Source organism: Emydura macquarii, unplaced genomic scaffold, assembly GCF_026122565.2.
Source record: "Emydura macquarii macquarii isolate MOO-44397 ecotype Brisbane River unplaced genomic scaffold, CSIRO-AGI_Emac_v2 contig_3390, whole genome shotgun sequence".
In the NCBI taxonomy this organism is placed as follows: domain Eukaryota; kingdom Metazoa; phylum Chordata; order Testudines; family Chelidae; genus Emydura; species Emydura macquarii.
Window position 1 is genome coordinate 6055402 of NW_027133527.1, and position 22517 is coordinate 6077918.

General features: G+C 57.4%; 1 protein-coding gene across 1 annotated transcript in view; it reads right to left on the minus strand.

The window, feature by feature from the left end:
• The window catches only part of CASKIN1 (CASK interacting protein 1), a 117172-nt gene that overhangs the window by 71198 nt on the left and 23457 nt on the right, over positions 1–22517 (minus strand). The window lies entirely within an intron of this gene.

Here is a 22517-nt window from a genome sequence, read left to right on the forward strand (position 1 = left end):
TGTCAGAAATAGCTGCTCTTAATTATATTCCAGATGAGGAGCAGCTCCCAAATAACCGGTGCTGAAAGCTTTTGTTGCATTAGCTGGGCCTGATCAAGTGCCATTAAGAAAGCAATGATCTCTTCCAGGCCATGCTTCCCGGGCTGATAAAGGCAGGTTAAAAGGAGGGCACAAGCCAGCCAGCTCCCAGACAGGCAGCGCAGCAGAGCTGCCAACGCAGGCTTGGGGGAGGGGGGGTCCCACACTTCACAAGTGAGCCTGAACGTGCACTAACCGGGGAATGGTTCAGAGAAGACGGGCCGAACTCCTCTTCCGCTTGTCTCCCAGCACCAGGACACGCCATGAAACTGAAAGGTGGCAAATTCACAACAGATTTGCACACAACACACGATAGTCAGTGGAACTCACTGCCACAAGATGTGGTCGAAGCCAAGAACGTAGCAAGGTTAGCGGACACTTGTCCGGCTAACAAGAATATCCAGTCAGAAGAGTCAATGGCAGTGTTCTGGGAGGGATAGAAACCCTCACGCTTCGGGGCTGCCCAATCTCTATTAGGGCTCTTGGGGAAGATGATCCCATGTCAGCCTCCTGCGGAGCTCTTGCTCCTTTCCAGTGAGTCTCCCGGTGCTGGACACTGGGCCAGCCAGACGTCCGGTCTGATCTCAGCTGGCAGTCCTGAGGGACGGTGCCCTGCCCAGGTCGGATGGTTCCTTTGCAGCGCTGCACTAGCGGCACATGGATCCCGTGCTCTGCCTTTGAGGGCGTGACCCTCCAGGTGCTAGCTGCCCCCTTCCATGGGCAGCCCCAGGTGGATCTCCCCTCCTCTTCGCATGGGCTGCAGGGGGGTGACTGCCTTCCCTGCAACAGCCCCTCCCCGCCCCAGGATCACTGGCAAAGAGGGTCACTAACGGCAGCTGCAGTGACCCTCCCTTCCCGCGTGGGGCTGGCTTTAATTCCTAGCATTCCTCCCGTGGATGGATGAAGACAAGGTGCTGCACAGAGGCAGCCAGGCTCCAAGCGGTCACAGAACAGCTCAGCTCATCATCCTGGTCCATCTCCCCAGGTGTCCTGGCCAACGGGGGAGAGCCCTCCTAGGCCGGGCTGGCAGCGAGATGGGGCTGCAGGGCTCCCGCAGCAGGGATCTCTGCGGCACGGGCCCCTGGGCCCCAGGCCAGGCTGGGCTCATGTAGACAGGATCCCCAAGACCTTCCTCTCATGCTCAGCCACAGCCCTGAGGGGATGGAAAAGACGGACCGGCCTCCTGAGCACCCAGCCCAAGCCAGGCCTCGTATCTGCACCCTGGGAACCAGGAGAGCTCAAGTGAGAGGACAGTGCTAGGGGGAGGGTCCCAGGGTAGCAGGGGTGGGGAGAAGGGCTGAAATCAGGACTGAGTGGCTCAGCAGAGAGGTCCCTGGAACAGCCTAGCAGGAGGTGCTGGGTGGGTATCAGGATGGTGGTGCATTAACAGGCTGTGGAGGAGTTTGCACAGCTCCCACATGGCTCCAATCAGCGATCCTGTCCCCTATTTTCTGGGGGCACCGGCTTCCCCCTCCCAGCTGAAAAAGCCACAGAAAGTTTTAGCTCTGAGCCAACTAGGAGTCCAGTTAAAAACAGGGGTTTGCAACGCACTGTCTGAACACCAGCTCCCGGATGTGCCACTCCCCGTGCCCAGAGCTCTCCGGCAGGCCATCCAAAGCCCCCAGAACTGAAAGGCGACTGCGCTCCCCAGGACGGGGCGTCAGACCCTGCAGCGCACTTAGACACCAAGCACTGGAAAGCAGCAGACCCCTGCATTGCTCTGCCTTGAACGGATCCTTTTGCAGATGCTGCTCCGCCCCCAGCCCGTTCCACCCCCTCTCTGCCAGCAGCGCTCCAGACAAACCCCACGAGTCCTCAGATAGACAGACAGACAGACGACGCCCGTCAGCGCCTGGGCAGATGGATTTACGAGCTACGGGGCGGGAATGTGCCGGATACTCGATGGGGGCGGGGAGGCAGCCGGCAGATGCCGCCCGGAGGCAGAGAGGCCTTGCCAAGGCGAGGAGCCGTTCCTAGCGCTTGTAAAACAGGGAAAGGCTTGTGCTTCTGCGGCCAAGGTCACATCAAGTAACCAGCCCCACGCGCCGGGAAGATGCTAACGAAGCCATTATCATCTTGTGATCAATTCTGACGGGATAAATAATGCACTGGGAAGCTTGCCGGATGCTACGGAAGCACATTAATAATGGAACCTCGCCTTTGCGGATGGCAAAAGGATGGAGAAACCACAAGGGGCTCGATCCCACAGGAGGGCTGAGCCCACAGCCGTCCCCTAGCAGAGGTGGAAGGCACAGAGCAGCCAGCGTTTGCTACCCAAGCGCAAGGACGTTTCTTTCTCTGCTCTGCACGGCCCGGCCACCCCCCGCCGGCTGCTGCTCTCCCCAAGGATACTTTGCACCCGCCCTATGGAGAGGTAGCAGCATGTCCACCACAAGCCCAGTGTGCCTCTAACGCACCCTGAAAACACAACACACGTAGCAAAGAGCGAGAGACTCGCTTCGCTGGACTCCCCTAGCCGAGATTGGATTAGGATTTGTATTGCAGTGGATGCTCCAAGCCAGATTGGGCCACATCGCTCTGTCTGTGTGTGCGCGTGTGTCTGTGTGTGTCTGCGTGTGTGTGTACGTGCACACCAAGAGACAGCTCCTGCACCAAAGAGCTTGCAGACTGAACACACAAGACCGACAGGGTGGCAGAGAGGAAGGCCTTTGGTCCCCATTTTACAGCTGCGTGCCTCAGTTACCCCGAGCAGTCTGTGGCAGAGCTGGGAACTGGCCCAGACCTCCTGAGTCTCAAGCCAACGGCTTAATCACTAGGCCGCCCTCAGTCTCCACTTAATGCCCAGGACCGATGACATTTGATATAGGGAGCTTGCACGGGAACATTGGTTCCAGGGAGCTTCACTTTTCCTCTAATAACGTTACATCTCTAGCCCTGTTCTCACAGAGACAACTCAGCCTGACCAGTAACCTCTCAGCACGCCGAGCATCCAGTAAAACTGACCTAAGGAAAAGCCTTGTGCAGTATTTCCCTCTCCACCAGGCCGCTGCTGTCTGCCGGGGCGGAGAGGGGGCCGCTTTAACTCCAGATTTCCCGGCTACATTCGTCCCAAGCTCCAGCATTCGCAGGAGGGAAGATCAGCCCCAGCGGCTCCGTCCTCGAGCTGGCGAGCCCGAGTCTGTCCTCTCGCTCCGACCACACGCGAGGGGGAGTGCTACCGGACGGCACCACGGCAGCGGAGCGCAGCGTGCGCCGCTGTGGCACCGGACCCGCTGGGGAGACGCAAAGGTTCCTGGGCGTGCTCACTGCTCACTGCACCGCTCTGTGCTTTGGCACCAAGCTGCCAGCATAGAGGAGACAAGTCACAGCCCCCAGAGCACCCTTCCCCGTGCAGCTTCCAAGCTAAGCAGGGGCTGGCCCGTCCACTGAATGGAGGGGGGCCCTTGGGAGAAAAACTAATGTTTATCGCTTCTACAGCGCCCTCCACTTTCGGAGGGCAGCGCAAGGACTAACTGATGAGCCCTTAATGCTCCTGGAGAGGGGCTGCTGCTCACAGGTGGGGAAACCGAGGCACCTAGAAGGGGGGCAACTTCACCACGGCCCCAAGTGGCAGGATGAGACGTCAGGAAGCTCTTCTCTCTAGGCACCATAAGGATCCTGCCTGTGTCTGTAAAGAGCCACTTCTTCCACCAGGGACCGAAGAGGCGTTTGCTGTCTTGCAGCTGGGACACGAATCCTGACGCTTTTCAACGTTCAGATCCCAAGACACATTTCATGGAGAGAGGGGGCGTGAGCCCCAACGCCCTAGTGACATTCCAGAACAGGCATGCTACAGCTTGGCTCCCTGCCCCTGCAGTCACATGGAGACTCCCTCACTTCCTGTCCTAAACCGGTGTGCGTCACTAACCAGCCGCCAAATCGCACTCCAGAGGTGGCAGGCCCAGAGAGTCAGCTCAATGCACGTCTGGGAAAAGAGCGGCACTGCCGGGCCCAGCTCGCCGCCTGCCCTCTCCTGCAGCTCGCGTTCCCCCTCCCCAGACCCGGGGCTGATAGTCAGCGATGGGCGAGAATCCCTAGGACTGGAGCATCTGCGAAGCGCCTGGGAACGCAAGTCACCCAGCACGCAGGCCCAGAGCGAGCGGCCCCGCCACAGGCGACAGGCACCGCAGAGGCAACCACAGGTGTTGCTGTGGCACCGGGTGGAAGCAGCCGCAGACAGGGGAGCGCGCAGAGAACTCCCTGGGTGCTGGGTCTTCACCGTCGCCGGGTCTCAGTGCTGCAGGTGCTGCGTTTGGGGCTGCTGGGCGTCTCTTCCGTCTGATTGCACGTGAGCAACGCCGGCTAAGCGATGGGCGGGGATGCCAGCCCCTCCTCCTCCCCCTGCCGCACTCGGATGGCCCCGACAGCCAGCGACAGGTGCAGCCTGAATCAGACATTCCCAGCAGCAGCCCCCGGAATGACCGCTCAGAGAACCCCCAGCTTCCCTTCCAGCTCCGCTCAGGATGAGAGAGACGTCTCCTCCCTCCCCGTCTGCCGCAAACGCGGCCCATCGTCTTACTAGACACGGCACCTGCCCCACCTGCCCCACCGCCGGGGCGGATCGATTTAAATCACCAGGAGGAAAGCCTCGATTGAAATCATCGATTTTCATCCATTCCTTGGCTTATAAGCAAGGGGGGGGGGCCAAGCTGCAGCCCACGCAGACTACAAGTCCCAGCATGCAATGCTTCCCTTGACCCCGCCGGGTGGCCCCATTGCATGCTGGGACTTGTTGTGTCTCTGGGTTTGCCACCGCTATCCACACATTTGCATACAAGGTGCAGCCCTCAGGCCCTGGCTCCCCGGCCGGGCTCGCTGCCCTGCCCCCGAGGAAGCCAAGGACGAGCTGCCGGGCTCAGGGGGCTGGTTTAGTCCAGGGGCCAGGGTCTGCCTTTCAATTCGGGGACCCTTGTGTCTGCAGGCACTACGCACCCTGCAGCGCTCCCCGCCACCGCACCCAGGGACGCCCTGCGGGAGGCGCTCGGGGCCCAGCACTCTCACAGGGACGGACAGACGGCAAGCAGAACTGGGTACCGCTCCGCTCAGGAAGCGTCTCAATCCCTGGGGCTGCTACAGAGGCTGGAGCTCCTCAGGAGAGCTCAGCCAGGCTCCCGAAGCCCTTGGCACCACAGCGTCTGATTCACACCTTATCCTCGCTCCAACTCCGCCCGACTCACCTGCTGCAGCTGCTCCGAACCCATCAGCAGCGGCGCCCCCTCGGCTACATCACCCTGCGGCCTGGCCGGTGCCAGGGTACCGCACGCAGCTCCCCATGGAGCCTGGGGTGGGAGGAATGCAGCACCTCGGGCCACAGAGCCGGCCGAGGGCACGCACGACCCTTCGGAGATGCCAGAGGTACCGTCCTGGCCTGGGATTACGTGCAGAGCGTGGGCTGGAGCAGCGCAGCAGTAACAAGACCCTACGAGAGCCATCCCCACCAATCCCGGCAAGCTGCCCTCGCACAAGGCGCAGGGAGTCCCCCTCTCTCTTGGGGACACCCCAGGACTCCCCTTCCCAAAGGCTGCCTGCCTGCCTGCATTGCACCCAGGCTGTGTCTGCACAGCAGCCACTAGCAGGCCGGGTGGATACAAACCAATGATTTTCTTAAAAATAAAAAAATTTTAAAAAAATTGGATTTTTTTTTATTTAAATCAGATTTTTTTTTAAATCATCAATAAAATACTCAATTTCTCTCATTTAAAAAAATAACCGTTATAATTAAATCACATCACAAACATGCGAAACCGACACTTACAGTCTCATAACAATCAATTAACGGCTCTAGTCTGACCAGCCTAACGACGAGCTCTCGCTTCTTGGAAGTTCTGGGCTTTCAGTTTCCGTTTCAGTTTCTGTTTCTCAGCAGACTAAAGTCCCCATGTGCAAAGACAGACACAGGCTGGATAGGATTGTTGTTGTTCTGTGCTTATGTGGTGCTGGAGCTGGGCCACGCAAGGCAGAGGAGTTAGTTAAGACACTGTCTTAAAGACAGAGACACAAAGGACGGAGGCAGAGTAGAAAGGAACAGTGGAGTGGACTGGAAAGAAAAAGGGACGACATTATTCAGGACACACACAGCTTCCTATGTTCCCCCACACTTTTGCTACAGAAAAACTGTCATGGCTTCTGGGCATGAGAGAGACCCTATCTGGGAATATGTTGAAGAAATTCCTTCCCTGGGCGAAAATGGAAAACGTGTCAAGTGTAAGCAGTGCAAGAAGGAGATGCAGGGTCTAGTTGCAAGAATGAAACATCATAATGAAAACTGCTTCTTGGGAGAAAATGATGTGGATGAAGATGTGGATCGGTCTGGAGAACAATGTATAATTCACTTTGCAATGCAGCATTCTTCAAGACTCTCTCCGTGCCTTTCAGCAGAAGTGTGATTTAACAAGTGAATTCCCAAGCTGTTGGCTATGTTGGATGTTGCTAGAAATAAGAAGTTTAGCTTAGCTAATCCTTATGGCTTGTTTAATTAGTTAACTAAGTTTAGAATCTCTCACCCAAGTACACGGTACGGAAAGCTGCAGTAAGAGAAATCTAGAATTGCCAGTTGCCACTGGGTGTCATTTTCTTATTTTACATTACATAACACATGCCCCTCATTTTGGAACATCATGGCCACAGCCCATAATGGAGATGCCATAAGTCTGCTCCCTATTGTACTTCGCATAACTCAGCTTTCCCAAGGGGAGCCCATCCTATACTGGTTTTCTCAAAAAACAGACGTGCCGGTAAGTTCGATGGGGCTTACTCCACAATTAAGTGCACTCCAAGTGCAGTCAGGCTGAGCTTTGTTGGTAATTTGGAATCGGCTCGGCATCCTTGCTGAACAAAATGTAAATGATGAACTGAATAACAGAGTGAGAAGAACTGAGGAGAACGACTATTCAACATCATTTCTGAATTTTGTTTCAGGATCCCATTTAAGCACAAGAGACTTTGACTGTGACTGTCTGTCTGCAACAACTTCAGAGTCATCCGTTGGTGCTTTTAGCAGCAGTGCTGCAACTAAACGTATTTCAGACAACCAAGTATCAGTAGCAAGCAAAAGATTTCAATCATCCAGTGAAACCACCACCATGGACGGGTTTGTGGTAAGGACCAGCAAATACCAACAAGACACCATAGATGAAAAGATTGCTCGGTTCATTTATGCCACAAATTCTCCTTTTCGCATTGTTAACAACAAACACTGCCTTGACATGGCTGAGTCCCTACGACCAGGTTACACTCCACCTGGTAGAGCAGACATGGGTGGGAGGTTGCAAGATACAGTGCATGAGAAGGAACTTGAACAGGGTGCAAGAAATACTGAGGGGAAATTTGCCAGTTTAAGCCTTGATGGATGGAGCAATCGACTGGGAATTGAAAAAGCAGGAAAACTCGTATTTCTGTTTCAGTCTATGAATCAAAATGACAGCGGGAGTGGGGAAGATGAGAGCTAGTTGCAGACGTTTTAAGGACAGCGTACGTTTACTGCTGTGATGACTTGTCTGTTAGCGTTAAAAAATCTGAAAATTAAAAATTGCAAATGTGAAACATTGATGTAACATTTAAGATTTCTATTGTGTGTGTGTGATTTAGTTCTTACCATTCCTAATGTGCTGCTGCTGCACCTGCAGCTTGACGCAGGTAATGAGCGCTACGTACTATTTCCTAAATTAATAAAAATCAAGTGATCTAAAAAATTACACAAAGTGTACCCTGCTCAGTGTCGTACAATGCTGTACTGAGTTGTACATTAACATGTTCTAGTGATCAGATTTGCACCATGGTTTAAGAAATATGTGAAGACGTATCAGTGGGGAACTTGGTTTAAATCAATGATTTAAATTGCCTTGGTTTAAATCAATCCACCCTGCTAGCAGGGATCCTACCCAGGTGGTGCCTAGACAGAGGGTGGAACGGGAGGGGGACACGTACCTCAGGGAACCAGCTGTTCCCGTCTCAGCAGCACTTGGAGCAGCTCCCCCCGCCCCGGCCCAGCTCCCGGCGCGTCACCGCCACTTGTCCTCGCCCAGCACGTGGCGCCATCAGGCAGCTGCCTCCCGGGGTCCTGCCCAGCGTGGCAGCAAGCACCGCACCCAATCACTGGGACAGCCTCCGCCACCCCTTCGAAATCCCTCCACCGGCTCCCATCTGCCCCCCTCACACCCAGGTGGGAGGAAGGTTGGTCCAGTGGTCAGGGTGGCGGCCTAGGAGCTGGGGGACCTGATTCAATTCCCTGTACTGCCCCGGGCTTCCAGTGGTTGTGGGCAAGTTGCTTTTGCGGGGCCGATCCCCAGCCGTACCCTGGGGATAACAGCCCAGCCCAGCCTCTCAGGATAAACGTGTAAGGAAGACGCTGCGAGAGCCACTGCTCAGGAATGCCAGGTAAGAAACAGCCATCATTCGTATCACAAGCATCTGTCCGGGCTTCACCTCCACGACCCCCCCTCCACGGCCCTGCCCCTCCTCACCAGCCTCTGACATCGCTGCGTCCTGGAAACTTTTCCCGCTGCTGCCCACACGACCCCCGCTGGGCACAGGGGAGCTGCCCCTCGTCCGGGACACGTGTCGCCAAGCAACCAGCCCCCGGTTCGAACCCTCGACTGTTTCCCCTCGGGGCTGCACCAGGACGACGTCACATCTCCTGGGCTTCTCATCCAGGGACTAGAAGGGGACGGGGGTAGCAGCCTCAGCTGCCGAGTCCCAACTGAGAGTGAGGACTCTGATCCGCTCTCTGCCACCCCACCGGTCCCCGAGCTGTACCTGCACAGGGTGCCCCCGGGAATGGTGCCTTCACCATGCGCCCACCACACCCCACGTCTCCCCCATTCTTTCTGTGGCTTTCCTATCTGCAAAGGAACATCTCAAATCCCCAGGCACTGTCTGGCTAGTTTCTGCCCCTCTCTAGTCGTGTCACAGCTCAGAGCCCGAGTCGAAACGCAAGCCGAGGTTACTGGAAGCGGCCGTCAGGGTGCATTGCCAGAGCCCCTCGTTCCAAGATTACAAGATGAAGTTCCAGCAGGCGAGAGAATCCCACTGCTCTGGGCTCCTCGCAAACCCCATGACCCCTGAACAACACAAAAGGGCTGGGTGGCTTCTTTAGATCTTTACGTGACTCATCCCAATGCAATCCACCATGCAGCACTGCCGTTAACAACGGGCTGCAAAACCAGAGAGCAGCATCCAAAGCCAAGCAGCATCTAGATTTGAAACAAGAGGAGACACAGGCAGAGACACAGAGCAAAGAGGCGAGACAGAGAGATGAATGCCCTGCCTGTGCAACGGACGACACTCCAGACTATTCAAACAGGAAGAGCTTTTAAACTCCACCCTGCTCCCCCCGCGCAGGTAGCTTCTTACTTTCTGCACGCTGGTCAGCTGAGGCAGCGGCTCTAGGCCTGTCGCTTTTACTGCCTGGCCCACCAGGGTGGTATCTGGGTCTCTAGCACTGCAGGGGAAGGTTTGCATCCAAAGCCGGCTCCATGGCCTTCCCAGGTACACTCCTGCTTATATCAGTTTCTGCTCCCCTACACCCCTTCCAGCCAAACCTACATCTGGGGAACACCACACCTGACAGCAGCTCCCGAATGCTGCTTGTCTACACGGTGACTGCAGGGCTAGAACTCAGATCCTCCCGCACCAGAAGCGCAGGCCACTAATTCTTGAGCTAGTAGAGAATCTCCAGGAGCTGCTAGCAGAGTGGGGCCTATGACACACAGCTGAGCAGCTTGATTCCATGCAGTAGAGGGCAGTGGTGACACACATAGCCAGCTCATTACAGTATAGCCTTATTCTCCGGATGCCTCCCACACCAAGATCTCCAGCAGAACAGGTTCACACTCAGTCCTAGGGCAGGATGGAAGGAAGCCAGAGGGCACCCGAAGAGTCTCTGCCAGCTGGGACGGGGGCCCAGGACCCTTCCTTTCTCCCCCACCCACCGCAGGTGCTGAGCATGTGCGGCCCCCACTGTAGGCCCTGAGCTCCAAGCTCAGATCCCTGCCCCCAGGCAGCGGCACGACTTTAAATGGGTCAGGTCCGCACGTGTGGGGGAGATCTTCTCACACCCAGCCCAACATCCAGAGCCCTTGCTGCAGGGCAGGGCAGGGCCCGCTAGATACTAGCCCCCCTCTCCCCCCCCATTCCTGTATCTGGCTTAGCTGCCTCAGGACACATGAAGCAGGTCAGGTTTCCTACCTCGCCAGCTCTGGAGGATGCAGCACAAGGGCTGGCTTATTGTGCACACCAGGACCTTGGATCCCCGCCGCTGTCTCTTTGCACTCCCAGGACGTGGGGGTGTGAACGGGGGAGCGCTTTGATCTCCCTTTCAGGGCCCTGGGAGCCTGTAACTGATGGTGAGAGATGAGCATCCCCACCGGGCCCCTCATACAACGGGACGACAGCAGCTCCGGGACTGGACTGCTCCGCCCCGAGCCCCCAGTTACATTCTGCTCATCTTCCCCGAGCTCCCGGCCGGGCTGAGCTGGTCCATACGCAGCCCAGGGCACCGCAGAGCCAGCACGGCTTCACCAGGCCCCTCATCAGCAAAACGCCCACCTGCGTCTCGGTGCAAAGACATGCTGGGGCCATTTCACGGAGTCTGAACCGAAACGCTATTTTCACAGCTCGGGGGCTCAGTTAACCAGGTCATTTCCACTCATCTCAGCAGCTGGAAAGGAGCCGCGCGGCACAAAGGGGAAACCAGCAGAGAGGAGACAGACGGGGGTGGGAGGGCGTGTCTCTCTCCCCACTTTAAGTCATTCTGTAGAGACACTCTCAGGGAGGCAGCATCAGCCTGAAGCGCTCAGCGCTCATTACCCACATTTAACCGTTTAAGTCTCCCAGCACCGCCCAAAGTAGGTAAAGGATGGTGTCACCCCCGACGTGCAGCCACCTCTGGGGCGGGACGCAGCAGCTGTTTTAACCGCACGCAGCAATGCTACACAGCAGTTCAGGGCAGGACGGGAAGGATACTAAACCCACCGGAAAGTGCCGGGGGAGAATGGCTTGTAACCAGGACCCCAGGCTCCACGCCCAGGCAAGCGTCACCTGCTCTTTGCTGACCACAAGTGGCCAGGGCTTCAGCTTATTGCCCCATCTGATAGACGGGCCCATCAGCAGCAGCCACGTGCACCCAGCACCCTCCCACTGGGCAGCCCTCCAGGACCAACTGCCCTGCGGGGGGGAAACCCAGCCCCTCCCCTGTGCTACTGACTCCCACACAGGTGCCGAGGTCACCGTCCTCAGCTTCCCGTGAGCTCTGTCTCCCTCGAGAGCATGAGCCAGGCCCCTTCCCTGCTAAACCCCTCACATCCACGGCCAGGTCGATTGAGACAGCAACGTCCATTGGCCTTTCTCAGAACAGACAGACACCAGAGAAGAACTGACCCCACCATCTCTGTCTCACGCAGGCTGCAGCGGCACAGAGCAGACGTGAAAAGCAATAAAACACTGCCCCTTTGTGCACCCCGCTAGTCTCTCCCGCGGTCTAGTCGGGCCACCAGGAAGTGTCCTGCACACCCCCCAGGAGGATGTGAGGGGGCCCAGCTGGGTTCGAGCCCCCCCGGTCTCTGACAGAGGAGGGCTGTCAACGCTGTCCTACCCTGGGTGGTCAGGTCAATCCACAGACCCGGAGCTGCCTCTCTGCCTGCGCCAGCCCAGCCGGGTGTATAACTGCACCCTTCACCCCAAACCATCCACTCCCCTGGGCAAACCAGCGCCTGGAGCCAAACTGCCGCCTGGTGTAACGCCACTGAAATCACGGGCAGAGGACTAAGCCCCTTGTCGCCATCAGCAGGGAAGCCAGCAGCCTCGCGTCAGCGCTCCAGAGCAGGGAGGCAAGGAAGGCTCAGGCTTTGCTTCCCGCGGATTGTAACTGACCCGGAAGGGCAGCCGCTCCCTGCCACTAGAGCTCCAAGCCGCTGGGCTGGGCCGTTCTGCCGGCCGAGCACGGCCGTCGGTAGCAAAGACTGGACCTGGATTGTTTGCAGCAAGAGGGGAGAAGGGGCCAGTGCCGCCCAGCCAAGTGACAAGGCTCCTGGACAATTCGCGGCGCCGTCCGAGGACAAGCGGGGCCGGCTGAGTTACCAGGCAGCACACAGAGCAGTCAGCACAAACCACGCAGCCCTGTGCCCTGGCCTGGACCGAGCGGCCAGTGTCACAGCCCCGTGCAGAGGACGGGTTGAATGGCCAGCGGAGGAGCAGGCACCGGGCTCTGATCCCAGGGACCAACGTGGAGCCGGAGAGCGAGCACAGGAGCTGCTTGTAATTCAAAGCCCAGAGATGAAGGGGATCTCCCTGCCAAGCCGGGAACAGACGCCTCATTGTAAACGGGCCCTGTGATGTGCTGCCATGCGGCACTGGCCACGCCCCACGGCACAAGCTCACAAAAGTCTCTTACGTGTGTGCAGCAGAACGTTTCGGTGCCCAGTGCAAAGATCTCCCTGGGCCCCAGAGAGAGCAATGGCCCCTGGTCCGGGGGGACAGGTCCCTGGGACACTGCAGCCGGGACTGAAGAGCAAGCATGATCTTAAGTTTCCATCGCACCTTTCATCTCAACAGGCCCCCCGGCACTTCGACGGACTGACACGGATATAAAGGTGCTTCACCAGCTCCCTTTGGGCTGGAACATGGCCGTGGTTTAGCTGCACACGGCAAATGTATGCAACAGTTATGGCAGGAAGTAAAGAAGAATAATGTACCCGATTAAACTGCGGAGCTGGGCGGGGTAGGATTGAAGGGAGTGGTTTTAGGGGACCCATTGAATCAGGAGGGGACTTTGGACAGGACAGAGTTAACACCCCTAACTGGTGCAAAAAGGGTCACGGCATCTTCCTGGGTAAAGTCAAGAGCCTGACCCGAGAGACAGCGCCACCTGACACCAGGCTCAGGGCGCTGGTCCGGAGGCAGGACGGCCCCACCTCACTTCCTCCTGCACCTGGGCTTTCCTCGGATAAGGGCTCTCACCCATGCTCAGTGGGGGGAAAGCGGGGGGCCGCCTGACTGCTCCCCTTCTCAGGCTGGACGGGATGGTTCTCTGCTCTGCACGTCACACCAGTCTGACTGCGGCCCGGAGCAGGCAGGAACACACCCGCTTTAAAAGTATTCAGAACGCCAGGAGGGGCAGGTGTCCCCGCGGGCTGATTTCCCCCAAAGGCGAGAGGCCTTTGCTCGTTTCGCTCTGCAATCTGGTGGAAGGACTGTGTGACCTGGGAGAGCCCCATCTTCACAGAACCAAAGGCTGGAAGACTCCCCACTAATTGCACTTATTTGGGGGGGGCAATGGAAAGTCAAATATTTCCATAGCATCTAATTAGATGTGGAGAAGAGGGTCAGCTCTGCATCCGCCTGGAGCTCCCAGCGTCTGCCAAGAAAACGGATGAATGCAGTGTCCAAACTAACAGCCAACTCCATGGCAACAGGCAAGTTCTGCATTGCCGGTCCTGTGATCCGGCCCTTCTTACGCGCTGCCTCGTATCAGCCGGCTGGAATATAACTAGCACAAATGATCCATCATTATCCAGCCTGCAGCTACCAGGGTACATCAATCACAACCATTACAAGCAACACGGCAGCGGTACGGCAGTGGGTGCATCTCGGAGCGCCGCGGCGTGGGCGTGGGACTCAGAGTGGGCCCGGAGGGGCGCTGACGGGGTCAGAAACCTGGCAGGCTGGGATATCGCGAGGCGCATGCAGAGCGACAGGTGGATAAGTCGGCTCCCAACTCAGCATCCCAAAGAGACGAAGGACATTCCCGGCCCCAGCATAACCGGGAAGGGAAAGGACTAGACAGGGGCAGCATTAGCAGCTCTGTCCTGAGCTCTGTCTTGCAAGGTTCAAAATAAACCCAGCAGGGGCAGGAGCCTCCGCCATCAGCGCTAACGGTGAACAATGCAAACGGGCTCGCGCTCGTCTGCTCCGACCTGCCCTACAAACGCCACACAGCCCTGCACCCTTCTCCCCTGCTGCCCCTTTAAGAGCCGCAGCCCCACAAGTCCAAGCAGACCATGCTATGCCAGCAGCAGACAGCCCCCTTCCCCGTCCTAGACCCCAGTGACTGGCAATTCAGAGCCAAAGTGAGCCCAGGGCAGAGACGGGGAGAGCCCACCCAGGGCTCCACACGCCCACCGATGCCTTGGGCATCACAGCCAGCAAGAACCACGGCCCCCACCACCAGGAGCTCGACCGAAGGCAGTCGTACGGCACCGGACCAAGACCATTAACTGCCTGCTGGCCTCAGCCGCCCGCCGGCAGAGAGACCCTCTGCCCCAGCCCAACACACACAGCTGCGCGCGCGCTCGGGACATGGGCCAGCCAAGAGCACGGCAAGGCTCAGCCCGTCTGTAGCCAACCGGGCCATCCTCTCGGGGGCCGGCGCCCCGAGGACAAGGGCTCAGGCTGCGCTAAGCGGGCCCAGACGGTCCGGGCGGCGGGCGACGAGCAAGCTGGGAACGGCACTGGGCCTTTCCTGTGGGCCAAGCTCTGAGCAGCGGGAGGCCCGTTCCGGAGCTTGCCAATTCAACACGCCCCAGCTCCCACCCATGAGAAGGTTTTGGGGCGGCCCACAGAGGCAGTGAAGTCTGACAAAAGCCCAGCCACGGGTGGTGCCGGCAAGCCATGTGTGATCTGGCTCAGCATCACCGGGCAAAAGGCGGGCCGAAGCACCACCACAACTGATGGGGCAAGAGGGTCATGCTCCCTGATGCCTCATTAGTCGCACGGCTGCCTCGGTTTCCCCTCCTTCCGCACGCACACCGCACACTCAGCGTCCCCAGCTAAGTTCTCAGCCCAGCTGCACCTTGAGGCCTCAGCAGAAAAGCAGCCTGAGACACCCTATTCTCGCTGCATTTCTCGCCAGCTGAATACCTGGCCGCCTAGGGCCTCTTAAATACCCCAACAAGCCTGGCATGCAGCCCCGTGACCCTAGGACTACCTCGCCCTCCAGTCCCGCCGGCTCTAGCAGGCTGAGCCTGGAGCAGCGGTGCCCACGCTCATGGAGCCAGCGGCATACTATGGAGGTTCCTGGAACAGCAACTTCTGCAACACGCCAGAGAAGAGGCTCCCCTGGGCTTAGGCCCCAGGACCGCAGAGCAAGCAGGGCCGGAAGGGTTTTCTGTCGCTGGATAGGCTGAAAAAAGACTTCTTCCATCCGCCCCGCTGTGTCTCCAGCAGGCCTAGGTCAACCTTCCCATCTCGCACAGCGCAGGACATTTCACATGTAGCTAGGTCGAGCCAGGTGCAGAGCAGGCCTACGTAAGGGTAAGCACAGTGCAAGCGGGGAAGGGGAAGGTCTCAAGCACTCTCCCCATGGCACTGCACGTTCGTTAGAAAGAGGGGTTTAAAAAGAGAAGGAGTTGGTCAAAAGGGGCCCAAAATCAGAAGAGAGGAAATTAAACCCCTTAGACTCAGCATGGAGGTCAGTGCAGCAGTCAGGGCGCAGAAGGGATGTCCAGCCCGGAGCAAGAAAGAAAGCAGGAAGGCAAAGGCAGTGCACCTTAGTGGTGAGATTCAACACCCTTCAGAAACGGAAGTCCAACCCCAGCTAAGCCAACATTGAGAAAGGGGCCATAGCTGCAGCAGGCAGGACGCCAGGAGGAATCAGGAAGGTCGAGATGGACTGTGACGAGCCAGAAGCCAGAAACAGATCTATTTAATTCTTCCATTTCTCCATCTCCCTCTACCTGGAAGGGTCGCAAAGCCTTTACCTAGGAATTGCCATAACAGAGCAGACCCACAGTCCATCTAGCCCACCAGCGCCTCTCCGAGGGCGGCCAGCACCAGACGCCTCGGAGGAAGGTGCAAGAACCTCACAACAGCAGATGCTGGAAAACCTGCCCCTAGGGAGAAGTTCCTTCCCAACCCCCGGCACTTAGAGGTGAAATCATGTCCTGAAGCATGAGGATTTATATCCCCTGTATTTTTAACATAAAAAATGTAGTTGTGGCCACTCCATTATCCATATGAATGTCTAGTCCTTCCAGGAATGCTGCTGAGGTCCTGGCCTCAAAGACATATTGTGGTAGTGAGTCAATTTTAAATAAATAATACTAATTATAAAATGAAGGGTTGCTCTGGCAGATCAGACCAGGACCAGGACCAGGACCCTATTACCACTTTTCAATTTGTTGCCTTTCAATTTCCTCAAGAGGTCCCCTCGTTCTTGTCTCATGAAAAGAGGGTAAAGAGGTGCACCGAATTTGCCTTCTCACTACCATCCGTTATCATGCCTGCCTCCATCCTGTCCCCTTCCGTTCATTGCCTTGCTAAACCCACTTCCAAATTGCAGCAGCCTCTTGGGTGGAGGACAGCAGGTGTTTAACAGCCCTCAGCAACACCGCATCCACGGTTTGGAACAGGAAGTGAAAGAAGAATTGCAGAACTACTAGAAACTGCAGGGGAAATTTGACAGGATGTAATTACCCGAGTTGGAATTGGGCCAGGACATTAGAAATAAATGACTCCCGGCCAGCAGTGACACATAACGACAATGCAATGGGACAGGCACAAAGCACAGGGAGCCTGATGGATCATAAGCTCCTAATTAGTTCTGGGTATCGTACTTCCGTTTAAGAGCTAACTGGAGTTCTGTGTGAACAGCAAAGCTCTGACTACTGGTTCCAGCAAGGCAGTGCCATTGGTTTCCAATTCCGTATTAATTGCAGGAAGATCAAGCAGGATCGCCTGATGTTCCGCAGCACGGGTTGCCTGATTTCCTGCTGTAGAGCTGTCGACGCAACTGCTTAGTGCACATTATTTTCGCCTGAAACAATCCCAGGATTTGATATCCCTGGAAATGAGACAGATTTAAGAATAGCTCCTGATGAATCGTGCAAAAAGCCTTTGAGGAATACACGGTGTAAACAGGCAACTGCAATGCAGGAGCAGGGAGGGCAGCTGCTTAATTTTGTCAAACAGCTCCAACGCTAACGTACAGAAAAAATCTATTTCTGAACCCTTTCGGAGGAGGAGGAAGGCGGCTCCTTGCCAAGCTCCTGACATCCTCATCTGGAACTCATCAGCTGCTCCGCTCCATGCCCACTGCTACTGAAAGGGGAGACCAGTCCCCAGGCCACAGCTGCAGAGCGGGGCTGGCAGCTTCTCTTAAAGGGACAGAGGCTGAAATCCACAACGGTTGGACTAGTTAAGTCAACAGGCTCACAGAGACACATGGCAACGCCTGGAAATGTAGGGCAGCGGCACCGGGCGTGCTACCGAGCAGCGGCTACGTTCTACCTCAAGGGGTCAGTCGTTCTCCCGACACACGGCAGGCATCAGTCTCCAAAGCACGTTGAGAAGCAGTGCTAGATAAATGCAAAATCTGGGTTAATGAGGAACATCACAGGTGTCACTACACGGCACGCCGCAGCCACTCGGCACATCACAGCAACCGGGGGGCTCAGAGCTATGTTCCTCCGGCTCCGCGAGGCCAGACGCCTACCGCTCACGGAAAGGAAGACTCTCCACTAGCTTAGAGCAGTATGGGGCCTCTGGCACACAGCTGAGTCGTTCTGATTCCACCCAGCTGATGGCAGCGGTGATGCAGACACACTGGGCCAGGCATTACAACATCACAGACGGACAGCACCGTACAGAACCGCACCACAGGCACATCACACCTCTCCTCCGCGCTATACACTGGCTTCCCAAGAACTGAATCAAGTGCAAGGTCTCAGTCCATATCTTCAGGGCCCTCCATAACCCGGGCCCAGGGTATCTTCATACCAGGGCTTTAGGGTCTTTTAGACCGTGGCCGACACATGGCTACGTTCCTCTGACACCACAAAGCTCTCGACAACAAGGAGACAAGATGTCCTCAGGGGCCGGTCCCAGACTGTGGAACAAACTCTGCCTGGAGCAAAGGATCACCCACACCCCACCCGCACCCCAAGTGCTGCCTGTACATCTCGGCCCTGCCTCGGCCAGCGTGCACACAGAAGAGACTCCTGCCACTCCACTGCATGCAGAATTCGCCCCTGGACAGAGGACGAGCGAGAACAGAGCACGCATGGCAGATGCTAGTCACATCACTAACGCACGACTGGCTGGCGCTGGGCTACGGCAGCGGTACGGGCGGGCTGAGGACCTCAGTGGAACAGAACTGAACCGAAGAGACAGAGCACAGCTTGACCCAAAAAGCAGCCAGTGAGTTACAGCGTCAGACCGGAATACCAGCTGATCGACCCCATGCTTGAGACCAGCGCTGACACCCACCACGCTGGCCCGGCCTCCCTGATCCTGGGGGAGTCTGCAGGGGGCCATGCATGGAGAGATCCCCCCCCCCCCACGGCCCTCGGCACGCAATGGGGCTGCCTAGAGGGAGCCTTTCTCACCTTCCCCCCCTCCCCCCCCGTCCTCTGACTGCCCGGGGCAGCAGCCACGTCCTCCAAGCCCCCTTCCCACGTGCTCCCCCCACAAGAGCGCCAATGGCCACTCCCCTAAAGCACCGTGCCTGGGGAGACACACTAGTCTGATGCAGCGATCAGAGGAGCACGAACAGGGACGCAAGGCGGAGGAAGGGACGCGGCCACCGGGCTGACGGTGACGCTGCCATGGGATGGGGCCAGGGTGATGGGCTGAGACGGGTGCAGACGGGGGTCCCAGCGTGCTCCCTCTCAGTCCAGCGGCGAGAAAGCCCAGCCCAGCCTGCAACGCACCATCTGAAGCCCTGCTTGGGGCTGGAGCGCTCCAGGAGGGAACGTGCCGCTCCACAGGGCGGGAACCGCTCGCCGCGCTCCCCCTCGCCCAGCGGGCCACCCTGCCACAGGGCCTGTGGGGCTAGTACCTGCCCTACGGCGTGCTTGGGGCCCTCCGGGGAGACTCTGCCCCACCTCAAAGCAGCGAGCGCCGGAGCCCAGCCACACCGCCCCAGAGCGGCCCTGCGATGCACTACGGCTCTGACGCCAGCCAGGCACCACCTGCAATATCGGTTTTGCGTCGCCTGGCGCGGCCCCAGGAACACCAGCAGCGACCTTGCTCGGGAGGGACAAGGGGAACGCGCCGGGCAGAGCACCCTCCCCACCCCTGGCGCGCCTCCACGCACCAGCCGCTCGCTCTGCGCTGCCGCTCTCCGCACCCAGGAACGGCCGTCCGCCGCACGAGAACCCTGCCAGCGCGGGAGGCAGACAGCTACTCCTGCGGGGCAGCCGCAAAGCAGCACTGGTGGGCGAGGCCTGGGCACGCTGCTGCCCTCGCCCCTGGTCTCTGGCAGCTGGAAGTCACCAGAGGCTGGTCAGGACATACCTGCCTGAGCGTCTACACCACTAACAAACAAACAGCCTGGTAGCTGAGCCCCCCCCCCGAGCCGGGCTGGGGGAGGATCCCACCTGCACAGCATCTGCCCCAAGCGAATTAGGGAGGGAGGAGACAGCCGCCCACAGTCTGCACTGCTGAAATCTCCTCCCGCCCCCGGCCCAGCGTCCCCTCTATCCGGACAGGCCTGCGGCCGCCCAGCCAGCTCCATGGGAGCCCCACACAGCTCCTGCTGCGAGGGCAGGCCCGAGCCGGCCCGTGGGCCCGGCCAACAGGAGGAACAGTTGTTGGGAGCACATGGCACAGCAAGCGGCCGCAGCGCGTGACCCATCGCACTCGGTTTGTCAGCTCCTCCTCCGCTGTATTTAAAATGCAACTAAAAGGGGGAAGAAAATAGAAGCCTTAAATAATCCAGCAGGTGTCTGCCAGGTGCCAGGAGTTCCCACGCCGGACACACGCTCGAGGCGCCTGCCCCCATCCAGACAGTTCCCCAGCTGGGTGCAGGGACAGGTCAGACCAGGAGATGGGCGGGACTGAGCTCTGGAAAGGGATGGGGCGGATGGGAACCTGACTGGGAAGAGGAGGGGAAACGAGGGCTGGGGAGTGCATGCTAATGGCCGTAGGGGGAACTGACGGAGCTGCAGGGGAGGAAGGGATTGGGGGATTCTCTGCCTGTCTTTCTCCATGGCCCACCACTGCAGGAGCTAAGCCCCGGCAGGTTCAAGGGGCGCTGCAGAGGGCGTGCACTTTACGATGCATGAAAATGTTCATATGTATAAATGTTCTGCACAAATTTCCCTCCAGGTTTTGTGCTGAGCCGTGGAGGCAGGTCCGAGCCAGCCACCCAGGGAATCCACACTCGGGGTGCGCACCCTCTCTCTCTAGTGCCGCCCCCCTCCTGTTGAGCAGTGAACAAAGGCTAAATCCAACCCCCCTTGGCCAGAAGCAGGTAGCTACAGTGCAGGGCCTGCCAGGGATTTAGGGATGAGCATCAAAGCCCCAGTCCTGCCAGGAAGAAGTAAGGACACAGGGAAACAGACCCTATGGTAGGATGACCCTTGGAGCTAGGGAAAGGAAGAGAAAGATGGGGCTGAAGCCCCAGACGGACAGATTCCCACACAGCTACTCTGGATTCTGGGAGGGGCAGGGGGTATGAGCGGGGAAAGGTGCTCCCCTGTCTAGCTGAGGTCATTATAAGTTGCCAGTCACCTTAGGCAGGTGGGCAGGATTGCCATTATCTTCCCAGACACCCTAACCGCTCAGCCCTCCTGCAGGCAGCTCTGGATTCACCCAGCCAGGCAGCTCTGCAGGTGAATCCCAGGTAGAAGGCCCAGTAGACAGTCACCTGCCCAGCTCCTGCCCCCACCTGCTCTGAGCCTATATGCTGCAAAGACTAGCACCCAACTCCCCTGGCCCATGCTGCTCACCCACCAGCGTCTCCAAACCAGCGCCGGGGGTTCCTGGTGGAAACAGGGATAGAATCCGAATCTTGCTGCTCCCAAAGCACAGGCTCCTACCACTGGAACCAACAGAAAATCTCTTGTCTGCATTGGCAGTATGGTGCATAGGACACAGAGTTGAGAGACTCTCATTCCACCCACTAGAGGGCAATGGTATACACACCCCCAGCCAGTTCTTCCACTGGAACAGCTTCCATGCCATGGTGTTTATCAAAGGTTAGCAACAGGCATTTGGTGGCAGGCAGAATGTGACCTTATTACTGAGGCGTTTCAGAAACGCGGAGGCTGGTGCTCTGGGGACTGCAGACTCTAATTTTTCAGGCTGATTGCTTCTGTCAATGCGGAGGCTGGCTTTAAACAGATCATTCTCTCTTTCATATCTGAGTTTGAAAATACTATTAACTTTTCATTATTGCTTTAAAGATCCCTTTCATTCAGAAACGTGCAGCAAAATCCATCCCCCTATCACCCCAGCGGGCGACGGATTCGCCGGCTTTCTGTCGTGAAGAGATAGTGAACAAAGCGCAGACAGCCGATTGTGAGCCTGGAGCAGGGGTCGCCAGGGGATGTTTCAGTGTAAAAGGGGATTCAGGTGGCAGCAGAATGGTACTCAGCTACTGCCGTAGGGTGAACCCCTGACCTCCCTTTCTGCGATACAACAAGCCTTTGCTCCTAGAGTGCTGTGTGTGTCAAAGGATCTCAGAGCCCTTTAGAAATGTCACTGAATAAACGTACCCCAGGGAGGTGGGAGTGTATCATTCCCCTGGGGAAACCGAGGCACAGAGCCTGGAGACTGGTCCTGCAGGTAGCCTGGCTCCACAGCTCCCAGTGAAGTTCCTTGCATCGAACACGCACAGAGTCAGGCCACAAGTGCCTTGCCCAAGGTCACACGGGAAGTCTGGGGACAGAAGCCAGGAGTCCCGATTCTGGAGCTGGTGTTTTAAGCACAAGCCCATCCTTTCCCCCTCTTGGGTGCACTCAGCAGACTCTTCTACATACAACACGGAGCAGTGAATTCACAGACTCCATTGACCTCACCTGTGTCCCGTGGGTCCTCTCAGCCATGCGATAGCCAAGGAGACTCTGCTGACTGCAGCACTTCCTACCCAGAAACACGAATCCCTCCCACCCGCAGATGGACTCAACAGCATCGGATCTTTGGGAGCCGACAGGATCCATGGGACGCTTCCCAGGCAGAGAGAAAGCAGGTTTTGATTTGTGACCCTGTTCTGCACACCGGATCCAAGTCCAGCAGTAATATAGATCGGCCATTAAACATTAGCAAATTAGCTCTTTAATGCTCTCCCAATGGCTTGTAAAACACTTGTGAAAGGCACCTTTAGCTTCCTGGCACGGGGAAGCGGGTGCAGAGCTGGGTTTATTAAGAACAGGCAAATCAATCTCATCTCTTAAAGGCGAGCTAAAAAGATGGCAGCCAGCGCGGAGCAGGGAGGTGGGCTGAAGAGAGAGCTTCCCGATTGCCTGGCGGTGCTCTGCGCAGATTCAGAGGGCTCAAGCTACCATTAAAAAATAGGAGGGGCCCGGGACTTGATTTTCCCCCTTCCCCTGGAAGCCGCAAAGCAGGAACAATGAGTTTCAGCAGGACCCGGACGATGAAACCGACCAGAAGCAGAGACGGACCCTTCCTGTAACACTAGAAACTGGCAGAAGAGCTACACAACACACCACCACACACACACGCCCTGAGATTTCCAGGGTGGGTCTAGGTACATTTCATCTTGC